The 17,327-nt window shown below is 44.2% G+C and overlaps 2 non-coding genes across 2 annotated transcripts; both read right to left on the bottom strand.

Moving 5' to 3' along the window:
• Nucleotides 1–12,183: 12,183 nt before the first annotated feature.
• Trnas-gga lies at nt 12,184–12,267 on the bottom strand. The gene is given in 2 exon segments: nt 12,184–12,218; nt 12,228–12,267. It is a non-coding gene; the product is annotated as a tRNA-Ser (tRNA).
• A 4,767-nt stretch (nt 12,268–17,034) lies between these two features.
• Nucleotides 17,035–17,118, bottom strand: Trnas-gga. Its single transcript is given in 2 exon segments — nt 17,035–17,069; nt 17,079–17,118. It is a non-coding gene; the product is annotated as a tRNA-Ser (tRNA).
• Nucleotides 17,119–17,327: the final 209 nt, after the last annotated feature.

Genomic DNA, 17,327 nt, shown 5'->3' with positions numbered 1-17,327 from the left:
CAGAGGCTAGCAATGGACTCTTTGTCAAAGAGGACACTGACACGTGACACATCTTGAAGGACGACCACTGATAAGCAGAACAATAGGTACTTTGTTTTAGGAGTGATATGGCCTACCTTCTGCTGATGTCCATACTGAATGACAAGCAATTTTTCTTTTAGCTTGTATCAAGTTCGTAGACTTTGAAATTTTTGTTTCTACTTGTTGCAGACAGAATAAAATGACGCATGCGGGCAACAAAGGAAAAGTACGTTTTAATAGAAATAACGTAGCAATTTTACGCGCACTGGTTTTCGTAAACAAGCTGTGTGATCTGCGAGCTAGACAGAGCCTACAGTTTCCGCTGGAGCAGCGCTGCAGTCGCGATTCGCGATGCAGAGCACGTTCTGTATGATGCTGGAGCTCGTTTCTAAGGCTACACCATCCACGGTGGGAACCGCTTCTAGCGTCCTTCTCGACACGTCCCGTACGAGGACAGCTTTACCGTCAGCAGCTTCTGCAGTGCACACTTACGGGATTGCACGACAGAGTACCGCTTGCTGTGCGTGAAAATCTCCTGTTCCGTCGTGACTTAACCCCAGAACATTTCAGTGATGATGAAACAGGACAGTAATAGTCTTCCATGGGACATATTGGTGAGTCGTGGTTGGCTCGAGTCATACTTGTCTTGGGTTAAACCTCGGTTGTAGTCCTGTGGTATTATTTCTCCTGCGGTTATCGCGATAATGTCGCTGTCCTCTCCATGAGTGGCAGCAGCAGCGTGTATCGATACTAGTACTGCTGTACTATCTTTGGTGTGGCGGATACAGTTTCCGACTGGGCGGTGTGTGACCAGTCGGTCGGTTGACGTCGAGCAGCAAGGAAGTCTCCATAGCACATACTCTGACCGGGGCCGCTGGCGGTGTGCACGCGTGGTTGAAATGTGAGGTGCTGCTTGCGAGTGCTACGAAGTTCGTCGCCCAACGATCTTGGACACGAAAGTTGAGTCCTCACTTAACCTACTATCGAGCCTCAACTGTTTATTTCTTCGTTTGATTCTGGTTGTCGCTTTTGAGACATTTCCCCGAGCAACAACGTATGTATATACAAGTCGGCTAAGATTCCAGTCGTCTTCCTGTGGAGCTTAACTTAATTTATTCCCTGTTATTGAAGTTGACCTGCGGTATCTTCTGCCTTGTGGCCGTTGATGTTCCGGTTACCTGCCCTGGTCGTTGACGTACTTTTCGGCAGTGTATTTTCCTCGTCGTGTTGTTGCTGTCCAGCGCGGCGTGTAGTTCGACAGCTGAGGTGTTGTTGGTCGTTGTGGGCGCCAATATTCTGTGTGTCATTGTATTGAAATCTTGTGGTCGTTTTGCTGGTTGCGTGGAGCGGAACTGATTTTGTTCACTGGTCGGTCGGCTGTCTGTCGGTTGGGTTGCCATCGGATTAAGAAGTTGTTGGACAGGCTGCCTGTCTCATCTAAACGGGAGTTAGTGTTACAATCCCAGGCCGACCCTTGGAAACTTCCGAGGGCCTTCCCTGTGTGTTACAGTAATTTTCCTGTTTGGGTTTTAGTTATTTGGTTGATGTGTGGCCTTCAGCCGAGTATCAGTATCTCATCAATTATGTTCTTGTCTTGCCCTTAAGGCATGAGATTGTTTTTCTTTTATATGTGGCCTTCAGCCGAATTTTAATATCTCTTAAATTAAAGTTCTTGTCTTGCCCTTAAGGGATAAGATTGTTATGCTTTTGTATGGGGCCTTCAGCCGAATTTTGCATGAAATGTATTAAGATAAGGCCTTCTGCCTTTTGATTGAAACTCTTCTTATTGCTTAATGTGCGGCCTTCTGCCGAGTTACATTAAAATTAAATTGCTAAGGCCTTCAGCCTGTTTAGATTAAAGATTTAGAAAATATTATTGGGTGAAACCTGCAGAAGAACCTTGTATTTCAATTTCTTGCTTAGGCCTTGTGTCTTGTATTTTGAGTGTGGCCTTCAGCCGATCTAAAGTTAATCAAAGGAGGTCGATTAAAGTTTTGAGTTTTTTGCATCCTTGTTGTAATACTGTATGTTGATGAATAAAGTTTGTATGTTGAGTGCAACCGCCAGCAACTTATTTTGGCCCATTTCCACAACCTAATCCCCTGTGTCCTGCTATCCCAGGCATTTCAATTGGATAGGTCGAACAGGACCTGTTGCATAACCAGCACCAGCCTTACTTAACATCTCTTTTTTTCTTTTTTTCCTTTGGAAGTCTGTCAAAAATATGGTGTAATTACTGCAGTTGCCACCGGCGCGGAGGAGATAACATGAACTAATGACGCTTTTCACAACATGGAACAGAATCCTGCCACGCACCACAAAACTGGCAGGTTGTTACTGTGAAGATTACACGCATGTAACGAGGCTCAGTCTGTGTGAGCTTGCATTGTAAACTTTATCCAATAAGCCGCTAACAAAATTTGTTTCGTCAACGACCCTTGTTATTCATTCTAAGAACTTTACGTACATCTCATTCGTCATATTTGTAAACGTCGCAATTTAAAAGACCGTGTGACGTTTAGTGTCACTCAGTTTTTCGTTGAGGTCTCCAAATACATGGCGTAAGCAGTTAAAGTCCACAGGTGTGCAAAATTTAAGGATAGTAGCAACTTACGCCTGTTACGTCACTGAAGAGCAACATAACTCGATGAAACTTGGACCCTGCATGGAAAGATGTTCTACAGTATATTACAGTACAGTAAAGAGGGTAAGTAAAAGAAATACGCAATGAGGCGAACAGAAATGACAACTATGGAGTTACCGCGATCTTTTACATCCCCCGGACATTACAAAAGTTTTTCGTTGGGGTCTTGAAATACGTGGTGTGCAAAACTTAAGGCCGGTAGCAACTTTCCCATTTTATGTCGCTGGAGAGTAACATAACTCGATGAAACTTGGACCATACATGGAAAGAAGTGCTACACTATATTACAAAAGGTAAGTGAAAGAAATACGCAGTGACGCGAACAGAAATGACAACTTCATCCAGACAAAACAATTATTAGCCTGAGGTCACCGCGATTTTTGATGCCTCCTTGGACATTACAAATGGTAGGACATGGTTCTTAATAGGCTGTGTCATCACCACAGACGGCTATGCACGCTCTGGAATGTGCGCCCACTGGCCAGAAGATTGGAAAGGAGCTCTTCTTGTGGTAGGGCGTTGCATTAGCCCACCACCGCGCTTAAGAACTGCTGAATGATCGCTGGTGCATGCGAACGTGCTGCGGTACGTCTTCCCATCACATTCCACAGGTGCTCGATAGTATTTAAGTATGATCATCTTTGACAGTCTTCCTGGGTCCTTTACATGTTCCCGCCTCTCGCCACGTGAGGGTGCGTCCAGAATTGCCGGACGTGATCGTTTTGATGCCAAGAACACGGGGGCTGGACCAACTAAGATGCGGTCGCGTGCTGCTCTCGGATAAGAGCAGATTTAGTGTGGGCAGTGATTCTGGACGCCAACGGCCTTGCTGCAGTGGTAATACTAGTTCCCGTCAGATCATCGAATTCCAGCGCTGTCGGGCTGGGTGACCATCCGGTCTGGCGAGCGCTGCTGGCAAGCGGCGTGATTTTATCTTGGAACTCTTTCATTTTGGTCCGTGTTTGCATAGGAAAACAGTAGTATCAGAAATTGAGTCCGTCTTGATGCAAAACACCTTGTTATTCGTTTATTTCTTTGTTATCCCAAACTAGTTTCGGCGACAAATATCACCATCATCAGTGGGGTTTTTAAATCTAAAACATGCAGAAAATAGCAAGGTTATACAAACGCAGTAAAACAACATTATTAAATTTTTACTATTCGTCTTTTGAAATATAGTTTTCTATGGATATTTTCATACTACATTGTTTATTGTATGTTACAGCATGTTTTAAGCAATTATTGGCGCTGTTTGCGACATGTTTTCTGTTTTTTTTTCTGTTGCCGTTTTTTACTTAGCGAACATCACGTCATCTGCAACCATGTGAGCGGCTGTTAGTAAACAAAATACTAAAAGATGAACTTCGTATGTCAGAAATATATACTTGGGGTTGTGGTAGTGTTGTGGAAACCAGTTATTTGGTGTGTACTGAGCTCTTACTTAGCTATACTAGTGCTCACGTTCGTTTGGTGGTATCTGGTTGCTTTTATACAAAGAAAACAAAACTTTCGTACTTTGTTTCTAATCCAGAATGTTACGCCATCTTGCTGTTCGCGTGTGTCGCGAGAGGTGCATCGCATGTGGCGAGAAAGGCTATGAAAACTGTAGCGCGAATTACGACGACTTCTGTTCATTATTTATGTCTCTGTGTGTGATGGGGAAGTGGTTCTTTTGCGCGTGTGTGCTTTCTGTTCTGTGTCCTTGGTCACTTCTCTCAGAGCGGTAAAGAGTGTGTTGTTGCAAAGTGTTCTGTTTTCATTTATTACATTTTTCCCTTCGACTATAGCCTTTTGTATGTACTAATTTTCTTGTATTTTTAGATGTCAGTATAGACTGTTGCTGTTTCTCAGAATGCGTAGATCGTTTTCGATTTTAGTGGGGTTATGGGTTTTGTTCATTAGATGTTCTGCAAAAGTTGAATGTGTGCTGTCACTTTTTAGAGCTCTCATGTGCTCTGTGTACCTCGTTCGGAAATTTCTGCTTGTTTGTCCTATGTAGTGGGCCTGACAGGAGTTGCAAGTGAGTTAATATATTCCAGCGTTGCTGAATTTGTCTGAGGTTTTTCTGACTGGTCTTAGTCTTTTCTGAACTGTATTGTTTGTTCTGAATGTTATTGGGATCCCTTGTTTTTTCAAGATGTTTCCTATTTTATGTGCTATTTTGTTATTGTATGTTAGTGTGTACCATCTCTCTCTTTTTTCTGAAGTGACGTAGTCTGCTGTGTTGTCTGTATGTACTGCATGTTTCCGTTTTACCTTGTTGTTGATTTTGTTTATGATGTCTGTTTTGTAGTCGTTTTCAACAGCAATTTGTTTGATTATATTTAGTTGTTGTGTGTAGTTTTCTGGTTTAAGAGGAATTCTGTTTATCCTGTGGAGCATGTGTGTGAAACTGGCATATTTATGCACTGTCGGGTGGTGGGATGAACTGTGGGTAAGAGTGCTTGCGGGTGTTGGTTTTCTGTAGATGAAGAATTCATGTTGGTGGTTGTTTCTTGTGATTGTAAGATTCAAGAAATTTAGCTTCTTGTTGTTTTCTATTTCCATTGTAAAGTGGATTTGTGGGTGTACTGTGTTCATGTTACTGTGTAGCTCTTCTATCCTGTTATGTGCTTCAGATTGTGTCATCCACATATCGGTACCAGTAGATTATTTTGTACCCTCCTTCTTATACAATGTTATTCAAAAATGTTCAAATGTGTGTGAAATCTTATGGGACTTAACTGCTAAGGTCATCAGTCCCTAAGCTTACACACTACTTAACCTAAATTATCCTAAGGAGAAACACACACACCCATGCCCGAGGGAGGACTCGAACCTCCGCTGGGACCAGCCGCACAGTCCATGACTGCAGTGCCCTAGACCGGTCGGCTAATCCCGCGCGGCTTACAATGTTATTGAATATTGTGTTCTCTATATTGTCCAAGAAAATGTTGGCTAAGATTCCACTGATGGGGGACCCCATGGGAAGCCCCTCTTGTTGCAAGTAGAAGTTTTTGTTGAAAGTGAAATAGTTTTGTTCTGTGATTAGCCTAAGAAGTGCACTTATCCCTTGTGAGGCAAACTGAGGAGCTACTTGATTGAGAAGTAGCGGCTCCGGTCTCGTAAACTGACATACGGCCGGGAGAGCGGTGAGCTGACCACATGCCCCTCCATATCCGCAGTGACGTCTGTGGGTCAGATGACACGGCGGCCGGTCAGTACCATTGGACCTTCCAAGGCCTGTTCGGTCGGAGTTTAATTTTTTAGTGGTTCTGGACGTACTTTAACATGACGAGATGTTGCAGCACGTAATGCACTCAGGAACATTGTCGAACATGATCATTATGGTGGTCTAGATGTTAGGGTGTGGGGAGCCATAATCTTGCATGGATCTACTGACACCTTAATCATTGGACACGGTCACCGATCAACGTTACTGTGACACGGTATTAGTTCCCCATGTACGTCTTCTCCGACGTTTGCAACGGCAGAATTATGCCACTAATTTCACCTTTTTCTAATGGGAATTAAAAAATTTTCTATGCTATTGTGAACAACCTTAAAAGAGGACTTCAACGAGGTAAAATATGTGGAGCCTGATGAAACAGTAAGAAGATAACAGCATCGAAAACCACTGTCCCCCCTCAGGAGAAGAGATCACGCAAGCGTGTGCGGTAAACGTAAGCGGACACGTGACTCAGGCACGTTGTAGTTTAACCTGTCGCTTGAAGCCCATCAGCCTGTGATCTGCCATTGTACCAATCAGACGTTCCAAATGTATTTGACTGTCGAAAGAGCGGGTACGGATTTTGAACAGCGCTACAGTTATGTGCTGAAAGTTATCTTGATCGTACCAAGCCCTCACGATTTGTCTTTGCAAATATTATTTGCAAAATTCAAGAATTGTAAACGTGTGTTTATTGTTATTGCTCTCTTAACAAGTGCTGATAATGTTGATCTTGAATGTTGATACGTAAGTCATCTGGACTCGCCCCAGCAGAGGTTCACTTTATGTAGTATTTCATATCTTTGGTAGTTATCTGTGTTTCTCGTAAACCCCGTTTTAATTTTTCCCAATAATAAGTCCAAAAGCTGTTAATTTTGGCGAGCCTGGAAACCATGTTTTTTTTCCAAACGACCGATACGACGATCCAATTAACAAGGTCAGTAATTACCTGTGCGGAATCGGTGGAACATCCGTCATGTTTGGAAATTTGGAAATTTGTGGTAAGGTCTTATGGGACCAAACCGTTCAGGTCATCGGTTCCTAAGCCTAAACACTACTTAATCTAACTTAAACGAACTTACGCTATGGACAACACACACACCCATGCCCGAGGGAGGACTCGAACCTCCGACGGGGCGAGCCGCACTGACCGTGGCTAGGCGCCTAAGACCGCGTGGCGTTCCCGCGCGGCTCATCCGTCATGTTTGCCTCATGTCCACTGGGACTCTTTCCAATAATTGAGGCGGCATATCTCTAGGGAGCTTAAAAAAGTGACTATTTAGAATCCCATTAGTAAAATTCAGGTCAAGGTGCGGTTCTTAAAAAAACCCGCGCCGCACGTTAAAAGACCAATGTTTTCGTTTATCCAGTGTCCTCAGGGAGCCTGGATTTTCAGTTCACCGTTAGTGCATATTTCGAAGGTTGATTTGCCCTGGATTTTTAAACGATACATCATCTGTAAATAAAATCTTGTACAAAAACACTACTTCATTAAGTACTTCTCAGAGACACCGCTAAGGTCACTGAAGCCGATTTTAAAAGTCATTAGAAGAAGGCTGTTGATGGACCGAAATGTGGAAAGAATGAAATGTGCTGGAAGATGCACATTCGGAATGACATGTGCACTGTGTGCTACTGCTGGTGAAATGTTAGTAGCACGTCTCTCATCGGTTGCTGTTGTCTTTCGTTGACGTATTTTGTTCTTCACACTTGCAATTACTTGAATGTTGTTGTAAAGTGTTCAAAGGCACAACGTGAATACTTAGCACGGTCAGAATATCTTTTGCCATGTAACCTCACAGTTGCTCTAGCAGATTGACGACATTCGCCGTGAACGACTGTCGTGTACATTGTGAAAGTCTGATTAGCTTCACGAACAGGTTGTCTAACCGCTACAGCACCAGAGCACTGACCGATGGGCTCCAGGCGCACAGCTGAACACACGAACCGTACAAGAGTTAAGCGTCTGCTTATATTTTATACAGAGAAGCAGCCATTTGCGGCACCTGCTCTCCTGACGGAGGCACAGGGTTCTGCGGCGCTGTTATCTTGAGGATCAAGTTCCACATGTGGTATCATGTATCGATACGACCCTTCCCGCGTATCAAGTTGGCAGTGGAATAGCATGTTTCCAGCCATCGCTGATAGCAGTCGTGCAGGATCCGGCAGACCCAATGGAGCACACCCGCTGAGCCACACGTCCAGCAGCTCCATACCACGAGCGACCCCAGCCGCCGCGATATCGGAGGCACCGAACCCGCCACTAGCGCACGGAGCCACACCACTACATGAAGCGACGCAGGTGCTACCTAGTTGCTGCTCCATCGCCATCATTGTTTCTGTGGTAATAGCTGGACTCTGTTTCTTGCTGAATGATTGGTATTGAGTCTTCGTACATTTGCTGTGTTACTTATTCACTGATCATTTCTGCTCCTGTGCAGGTTTCTTATGGTGACAGTTACCACACCATTCCGTACCCCACTTCTCCTTACCGTTGCGTACAAAGTTCTAAACAACACCACAGGTGTCCTTGAAGTTCTCTTAGAAGACTCTGTCCAATAGCACGTAAAAGGTACACAACGTGATCAAAAGTATCCGGACACCCCAAAAAACATCCGTTTTCAATATTAGGTGCATTGTGGTGCAACTTACTGCCAGGTATTCCATAAGAGCGACCTCAGTAGTCATTAGTCATCGTGAGACAGCAGAATGGGGCGCTCCTCGGAACTCACGGACTTCGAACGTGGTCAGGTGACAGGGTGTCACTTGTGTCATACGTCTGTACGTTAGATTTGCACACTTCTAAACATCCCTAGATCCAATGTGATAGTGATGTGGACACGTGAAGGGACATGTACAGCACTAAAGCGGGCAGGCCGACCTCGTCTGTTCACTGACAGAGACCGCCGACAGTTGAAGAGCGTGTACACCTATCCAGACCATCACACAGGAATTCCAAACTACATCATGATCCACTGCAAGTGCTAAGACAGTTAGGCGGGAGGTGGGAAAACTTGGATTTCATGGTCGAGGGGCTGCTTATAAGCCACACATCACGCCAGTAAACGCCAAACGACGCCTTGCTTGGTGTAAGCAGCGTAAATATTGGATGATTGAACAGTGGAAATACGTTGTGTGGAATGACTAATCACGGTACACAACGTGGCGATCCGATGGCAGGGTGTGGGTATGACGAATGCCCGGTGAACGTCTTCTGCCAGTGTGTAGCGCCAACAGTAAAATTCCGAGGCGGTGGTGTCACGGTGTGGTCGTGATTTTCAAGGAGAGGGCTTGCACCCCCTGTTGATTTGCGTGGCACTATCACAGCACAGGCCTACATTGATGTTATAAGCACCTTCTTGCTTCCCACTGTTGAAGAGCAATTCGGGGCTGTCGATTGCGTCTTTCAACACGATCGAGCATCTGATCGTAATGCACTGCCTGTGGTGGAGCTGTCACACGACAATAACACCCTTGTAATGGTCTGGCCTGCACAGAGTCCTGACCTGAATCCTATAGTACACCTTTGGGATGTTTTGGAACGCTGACTTCGTGCCAGGCCTCACCGACCGACATCGATACCTCTCCTCAGTGCAGCACTCCGTGAAGAATGGGCCGCCATTCCCCAAAATACCTTCCAGCCCCTGGCTAAACGTATGTCTGTGTGAGTGGAAGTTGTCATCATGGCTAAGGGTGAACCAACACAATACTGAATTCCAGCGTTACCGATTGTGGGAGCTACGAACTTGTAAGTTATTTTCAGCCAAGTATCCGGATACTTGATCAAACATATCAGGACACTCATTAACGGACTTTAAGATGGGGCGTTTCCTCCTCCCGCCTTTATGATGATTTGGGCACTGCTGGGGGCACTTTAATTGGGATAGCTTAGAGTCTATGGAGGAATGGCAGCCCATTCTTCCTCAAGAGCGAAATCAAAGATAATAATGATGTGGGGTGCTGAGGTCTGGAGCGACGTCGACGTACTAACTCATCTCAAAGGAATTCCATTGGGTTCGGGTTGGGACTCTGGGCGGGCCAATCAGTTTCAGGAACTTTTTTGTCCACAGGCCAGGATGCTACTTTATGAGAGGTTGCATTGTCATGCTGATACAAACAATCATTGTCTTTGAAACGTTACTGTATGCAGTACACAGGTCTGTAAAACGTGTTTAAATTATTCCTCAATTTACGTTCTGTTAAGTGGAACGAGAGCACCACACCCTAACCACGGAAGAACATCCCCTTAACATAACACCATCTCCTTCGTACTGCACTGTTGTAAAGTCACAGGATGGGACGTTACGTTCTCCAGGCGTTCTCGAAACCTACGCGCTCCATAGCATTACCACAGGCTATAGCGCGATTAATGAATCCAGATTACTCGTTTCAAGTCATCCACTGTCCAGTAGCGTCAGTCTTTAAACCACCTCAAGTGTAGCTTAGCACTGACAACAGAAATATGTGGTTTATGAGGAGCTCTTCGGCCACTGTAGCTCATTCTTTTTAACTCCGTATGTACAGTCTTAGTGGCGGCTGGACTGCCGGTAGTACTCTGGAAATCGCGAGTGATTCCTTCCGCTGATTTATGCATTTTTTTAGAACCATAATCTGCTATCCTCGACGGCCCTTCTCCGTCAGTGCAGGGGCTTGGCTGGCCTTTGAGTAGCCATGGTTGTTACTTCGCGTTCCCTTCAAGATCACGTTACCAGCATCGACTTGGGCACCTTTAGAACGGCTGACATGTCCGTGGGAAGCTGCAGGTCACTAAACTCTCCTGACTCACCCGTCCTCCTGTTGCTGCTTCTATGCTGACAACACAGTATCCTCCACATCGTTTTATACAGGCATGTCCGTCTACGAGGCGTGTTTTTTAAGTAAGGTCCGTTTGAACATAAGTACACAACGAAAGGTTATTTCGAAAAAGTAAATTTATTTTCAGAAAGTACATACTTTATTTTTCGACATAGTTACAAAGTTTGTTCAGATACGTATCATACCTCTCAACCAATTTTAAAATACTCTTTTCATAAAAAACTTGCCACCTGATCCGATAACCAAGAGTTCACTGCCGTTTTCACGTCGTCGTCATCATTGTAATGGTTGCCGCTGAGGTGTTGTTTGAGGTGGAGGAACAGATGGTAATCGCTCGGTGCAACATCAGGACTGTAGGGTGGCTGGTCTACAACTTCCTAGCCAAAACTATCCTATAAATCGCGGGTCAGACCTGCAGTGTGATGTCTTGCATTGTCATGGAGATGGAAAATTCCCTTTGTCAGCATGCCGCGTCTTTTGTTTTGAATCGCTCTGCGTTGCTTTCTCAGGGTTTGGCAATATGCTTATGCATTGATAGTCGTTCCTCGTTGCATGAAGTCGACCAACAAAACACCATGCCTATCCCAAAACACCGACGTCATGATTTTGCACTGGGACAGGGTCTGTTTGGCGATCACCTTTACAGGCGAGTGTGTGTGTCTCCATTTCATGCTCTGCTGCTTCGATTCGAGAGTGATATGCGAAACCCATGTTTCATCTCCAGTTACGTTCCGACTCAAGAAACCGTCACCTTGCTCGTGATAACGAATCAAGAACTTCATCGCACACTCAAATCTTTGGTTTTTGTGGTCCTCTGTTACGAGTTTCGGGACCCAACGGGAGCACAGTTTCCTAAACTTTAGGTGTTCAGCAACAATGTTGTAAAGCACTGATCTCGACACGTCAGGAAATTCATTTGAGGCCCTCTATTGTTCCTGATCTATAGTAACGACATAGGAGACAATCTGAGTAGCCGTCTTAGATTGTTTGCAGATGATGCTGTCATTTACCGCCTTGTAAAGTCATCAGATGATCAAAACGACTTGCAAAATGATTTAGATAAGATATCTGTATGGTGCGAAAAGTGGCAATTGACCCTGAATAAAGAAAAGTGCGAAGTTATTCACATGAGTACTAAAAGAACTGAGCTAAATTTAAATTACGCGATAAGTCACACAAATCTGAGGGCTGTAAATTCAACTAAATACTTAGGGATTGCAATTACAAATAACCTAAATTGGAACGATCACATAGATAATACTGTGGGTAGAGCAAACCAAAGACTGCGATTCAATAGCAGAACACTTAGAAGGTGCAACAGGTCTACCAAAGAGACTGCTTACACTACGCTTGTCCGCCCTATTGTAGAGCAGTGTTGTTCAAAAAATGGTTCAAATGGCTCTGAGCACTATGGGACTTAACTTCTAAGGTCATCAGTCCCCTAGAACTTAGAACTACTTAAACCTAACTAACCTAAGGACATCACACACATCCATGCCCGAGGCAGGATTCGAACCTGCGACCATAGCGGTCACGCGGTTCCAGACTGTAGCGCCTTTAACCACTTGGCCACACGGGCCGGCGAGCAGAGGTGTGGGATCCGCATTAGGTGAGACTGATGGATGACATCGAAAAAGTACAAAGAAGGGCAGCTCGTTTTGTATTATCGCGAAATAGGGGAGATAGTGTCACAGACATGATACGTGAATTGGCGTGGCAATCATTAAAACAAAGGCGTTTTTCGTTGCGACAGGGTCTTCTCATGAAATTTCAATCACCAGTTTTCTCCTCCGATTGCGAAAACATTCTGTTGGCACCCACCTACATAGGGAGAAATGATCATCACGATAAAATAAGAGAAATCAGGGCTCGCACGGAAAAATTTAAGTTCTCGTTTTCCCGCGTGCCGTTCGAGAGTGGAACGGTAGAGAGACAGTATGAAGGTGATTCATTGAACCCTCTGCCAGACACTTTATTGTGAATAGCAGAGTAATCACGTAGATGTAGATGTAGTGACCTGTTATTATGATGCGCCTGTTCTCACGAATCCTTGCTTCAACTGAAACCACTAAATCGTCTGTAATCAAAGAAAGGCGACCGGAGCGGTCCTCATCATGGACGTTGTCACGGCCATCTTTGAATTCTCGTACCCACTTAAGCACTTTTCTTTCACACATAACAGTATTACCGTACACTTCGCAAATCTGTCGATGAATTTCTGCAGCAGACAGGTTCCTTGCTGATAAAAACCGTATTACTGAGCGAACCTCACACGCGGCAGGCGAGTTGGTAGTCTTAAACATTCTGAATGGACAGAACACAACCATACAGGTTAACTATAGAGCTGAAACTGAGCACAGCTGTTCCTGAGGCATGCCGGTACACGACGCACGCGCTCGTTGCGGTATGGGTGCGAACTACTAGTGTCTACAACAAAACGGACCTTACTTAAAAAACACGCCTCGCATTTCGGCATCTGGTGGTTAATTCCACCTTATGTTGGAGTGTCCGAACACTTTTGATCAGGCGGTGAAATTCTATTAAAAGAAAGAGTCAGTATCCAAAAGCTATAAACCTGACAAGATGCGCCACGTTGTCTTTTACAAAACAGTCAAAACTGCAGCTGAATGTATCTACTCCTTATGAATATACTTGGGGTGACCTGCCTTCGCTGCCTCAGTATGTATAATGTTTATCAGAAATGCTTTTAATTACATACTTTGGGGATGGGTTGTTTACATCAAAATAGAAAACCATGAAAGTAACTCCAAAAATCCTCCATTTTTTAGTTGATAGTGGTCTTCCTGCACAGTGTTTCTAGACAACATCAAACAACTCTAGAGCACTAAAGGGGCGAAAATATTATACTCCTGCTAAAATGTACTACTCTAAACTTACTTAAAGAAAGTCATAATTTATGGGCTAGGCATTAGTTAATTACAATTATTAGATCTCTAATGGTATGTTACATATCAAATTAAGTGCAAAATGTCCGGTTTTCTAACCTACTGCAAATGTAAATATTACGAAGTTTCAGTACTCTAGGGTTAAGCTAGTTTTGACTAATTAATGTACAGTTTGTTAGATAATTATTATTCTCGTGGCGCGACGCCTAGAAAAGGGCATCTTTTAAGCTATAAGGAAAGCCAGGAAATACAAACTACACAATACTAGGAGTAAAAATTAGAATGGACGGCCGAGAACGAAATTCTGGGTTAGACAGGAACCATTCACAGAAATAAAAGTGCAAATAAACAATACTACCCGAAAAAAATCCGCAACTCAATATTTTTGAAGAGATTGAAAATACCCTTCGGTTGCAGTTAATGAATAAGCTTAAGTCGCTAGCTTCCAATTTAGAGTTTCACGATATTCAATATGTTCCTTTACCACTCACATGTACTCTTAACGCTTTTCATGCAGCTTTTATTTTTTGTAATCTTTTCACTTTTGTACGTATAGCACTAATTCAAGTTGTGAACGGCCGGGCTAGTTGCTTCCGCGTTGTTCTTGCCGTAAACAGATGGCGGTACTTTTGCCAGTCCGGTTTACCAGCTTGCTTCCTCCACTGTATACGCTACTCTGTGCTCTGCGCTCGCAGGTGGTACATAAGGTCCTACACTGTCCATTGCGGTGCTCCAGGTCACAGCACAAAGTGTAGGAGTGTCCTTGTGTTCATTCCATACTTCTTTACCCAGGCAGTCGTCCGTTAGGCCGTGTCCTACTGAGCGACAGAAGCGAGCGACAGGGAGCGACTTTTGGATACGCGACGCTACAACGACAAGCAGCAGCATCGGACGACAACCTTGGGTGTCCTGCGTGCGAGCGACCATGTCGCGCTACAAGATGGCTGCTTGGAGCCAACCAGCTGTTTTTACAAAACGGCGTCCTTAACCTGTAGAATACTGTAGCTGCCATACTGCTTAGCCGAGAAGACACATGGCTGTCGCTCTCTGTCGTGCGTGATGTAGCGACAAGGTTCAGACACGTTTGAATTCAAACGTCGTCAGTTGCAGCGGGAGACAGGCAGCGACACAGATGTCGCTCATGTAAGACACTTCCATAACTACACCTGCGGTTGTATTTTGTCGCTCACATAGGACACGGACTTATAATGTCTGGTGTTACTCTGGCATTGAATTATGTTTTACCGCACCTAGCCCAATCACTGTTATTTAAAATGTTGTATGGTACTCCGTTTTTTGTTTTGTCATGTGTACTACTGCATGTAAATTATTATTAGCTTTGGTCTCTTGTGTATTTAAGTACAACGCCTGATGAGGGACATGTAGTACTCTGAAACTCGTCGTGATCTATGCACTAAAAAATAAAAAAGATCTTACAACTGAAGCGGTATTTTCAGTCTCTACTAAAAGTCAAAGGATATCGACGATCAGATTCGCTGATACATTCCTGTCCACAGTGAAAATGAGGAAGATTTGCATGAGCTGTGGAATGGAATGAATGGTCTATTGAGCAAACAGAACGGATTGAGTGCAGGACAGAAGAAAGGCGAATGTCTTGAAGAGTAGCATTAATGAAATTTTTGAAAAACTTAACGTTAGAATTAGGGATCACGAAGCAGACGAAGTGAAGTAAATGTATTAGCTTGGAAGCAAAATAACACAACGCGGACGAAGCTAAGAGCACATAAATAGTAGACTGGCACTGGCAGAGAGAGGCATTCCTTACCAAAAGAAGTCAGCTACTATCGAACACTGGCCTTAATTTGAGGAAGAAATGTGTGGAAATATGTGTTTAAGACGCAGCACTTTATGGAAGTGAATTAGGGTTTGGGAAAACTGGAAAAGAAGCGAACCTAAGCGTTTGAGACACGGTAGCAAGCAAGAATTCTGAAAATTAGATGTATTGATAACATCTACATCTACATCTACGTCCATACTCCGCAAGCCACCTGACGGTGTGTGGCGGAGGGTACCTTCAGTACCTCTATCGGTTCTCCCTTCTATTCCAGTCTCGTATTGTTCGTGGAAAGAAGGACTGTCGGTATGCCTCTGTGTGGGCTCTAATCTCTCTGGTTTTATCCTCATGGTCTCTTCGCGAGATATACGTAGGAGGGAGCAATATACTGCTTGACTCTTCGGTGAAGGTATGTTCTCGAAACTTCAATAAAAGCCCGTACCGAGCTACTGAGCGTCTCTCCTGCAGAGTCTTCCACTGGAGTTTATCTATCATCTCCGTAACGCTTTCGCGATTACTAAATGATCCTGTAACGAAGCGCGCTGCTCTCCGTTGGATCTTCTCTATCTCTTCTATCAACCCTATCTGGTACGGATTCCACACTGCTGAGCAGTATTCAAGCAGTGGGCGAACAAGCGTACTGTAACCTACTTCCTTTGTTTTCGGATTGCATTTCCTTAGGATTCTTCCAATGAATCTCAGTCTGGCATCTGCTTTACCGACGATCAACATTATATGATCATTCCATTTTAAATCACTCCTAATGCGTACTCCCAGATAATTTATGGTATTAACTGCTTCCAGTTGCTGACCTGCTATTTTGTAGCTAAATGATAAAGGATCTATCTTTCTGTATATTCGCAGCACATTACACTTGTCTACATTGAGATTCAATGAAGCAATGAAGCAATGAAGAGGCTCTCCGCAGAATCGACTAGGAGAGGAATACATGTGGAAAACATTGACAAGGAGAAAGGGGCTGTGCTGCGACATCAGTGAATAACCTGCATTACCATGCAGGGTAAAAACTGTATAGAAAGGCAGATATTGGAATATATCCAACGATTTGAGGACTTTGCGTGTGTCCTATTCCGAGATGAAAAGGTTGGCACAGGAGAGGAATTCGGGACGGACTGCAGCAAAAACCAATGACCGAAAATAAAGATAGAGCATGTAAAAGTATGGAAAAAGCCTGTACTTAGCAATGTATGTAAATTTTCTTATGTTGATTATCGTAGTCTTTAAAACAAAAATTCATGACTAACTCTCTACAAATCGTCGAGAAAATTTAGCTAGGAAACTAGTCTCACGGGGCACCAATCAATACATAGGTCTGGCGGCCATGGGAGGTTTACAGTAATAGCACGTACATAGGTACAGTGTACAGCAGTTAGTCCATATTGAATTAAAAAGTGCTGTGAGGCAAACCTTAATTGCGATTCAATAGCAGAACACTTAGAAGGTGCAACAGGTCTACCAAAGAGACTGCTTACACTACGCTTGTCCGCCCTATTGTAGAGCAGTGTTGTTCAAAAAATGGTTCAAATGGCTCTGAGCACTATGGGACTTAACTTCTAAGGTCATCAGTCCCCTAGAACTTAGAACTACTTAAACCTAACTAACCTAAGGACATCACACACATCCATGCCCGAGGCAGGATTCGAACCTGCGACCATAGCGGTCACGCGGTTCCAGACTGTAGCGCCTTTAACCACTTGGCCACACGGGCCGGCGAGCAGAGGTGTGGGATCCGCATTAGGTGAGACTGATGGATGACATCGAAAAAGTACAAAGAAGGGCAGCTCGTTTTGTATTATCGCGAAATAGGGGAGATAGTGTCACAGACATGATACGTGAATTGGCGTGGCAATCATTAAAACAAAGGCGTTTTTCGTTGCGACAGGGTCTTCTCATGAAATTTCAATCACCAGTTTTCTC

The sequence above is a fragment of the Schistocerca piceifrons genome, chromosome 5, assembly GCF_021461385.2.
Source record: "Schistocerca piceifrons isolate TAMUIC-IGC-003096 chromosome 5, iqSchPice1.1, whole genome shotgun sequence".
Taxonomy (NCBI): Eukaryota; Metazoa; Arthropoda; class Insecta; order Orthoptera; family Acrididae; genus Schistocerca; species Schistocerca piceifrons.
This window is presented reverse-complemented; position numbering and strand designations above follow the sequence as displayed.